General features: G+C 56.5%; 1 protein-coding gene across 1 annotated transcript in view; it reads right to left on the bottom strand.

Moving 5' to 3' along the window:
* The window catches only part of ACOX2 (acyl-CoA oxidase 2, branched chain), a 16,466-nt gene that overhangs the window by 15,127 nt on the left and 582 nt on the right, over positions 1-757 (bottom strand). The gene's annotated exons all lie outside the window — the stretch shown is intronic.

Genomic DNA, 757 nt, shown 5'->3' with positions numbered 1-757 from the left:
GGGGGGGGGGGATTCAGGCAGCACCTCGAGCCCCGGGTGGGAGGAGTGGGCAGGGCTGGGGACAGGATACCGATGCTGTGACTTTTTAGGGTGGCTGCAGGCAGGTTCTATTTGGCCAGTGCTGGCTCTGATGGCTGTCATGCCTAACTCTGAAAAGCGGTGGGGTTGGGGAAAGAGGAGGGGACGGGAACCCCATGGGCCTGCGAGAGGGGTCTGTGACCCCGCAGGGTAAGGCACGGTCCCTGGCCAGGGTGTTCGAGGTGACTTGGTGCCTCAGGCAGGAAATGCTGTGGATCCCTCTGTCCCTGATTGCCGTTCCCATGCTGTGAGGCAGCAAGAACTGGGGTTAGTGGGGTTTTGCCCAGAGGGCAGCTAACGGCTGGGGGGGCTGGGGGGGGCCCCCCCGTTGCTGGTGACTTTAGCAGCCGCAGCCCTTCACAGTGTTGCGAAGAGTCTCCTGGGTTTTCTCTTTCTGTGTCAGACTAAATACTCCCGCTGCTCCTTTTTTTGCCTTGAAAGCTTTGACTCCATTCACCTTTGAGGTTTTACTGAACTCTGGCTGTGCTGTGTGATCCCAGTGGCGTGTGCTGTTTTCACTTGATAAGGATGTCATATGGGGATAGTTACAGAGACAAAATTTTTTTTTTTTTTTTATCCCCTCCTCAGTTCCTTCTGCACACACAGTCATTTTTCAGCACACCCATCACGAGGAGAGCAGCTCAGCCTGGCCAAGCCACCCCACGCAAGGAACTCCCCA

Source organism: Pterocles gutturalis, unplaced genomic scaffold (assembly GCF_000699245.1).
Source record: "Pterocles gutturalis isolate BGI_N339 unplaced genomic scaffold, ASM69924v1 scaffold38568, whole genome shotgun sequence".
In the NCBI taxonomy this organism is placed as follows: domain Eukaryota; kingdom Metazoa; phylum Chordata; class Aves; order Pterocliformes; family Pteroclidae; genus Pterocles; species Pterocles gutturalis.
Note: the sequence above shows the minus strand (reverse complement) of the source record. Positions and strands in the feature narration are given on the sequence as shown.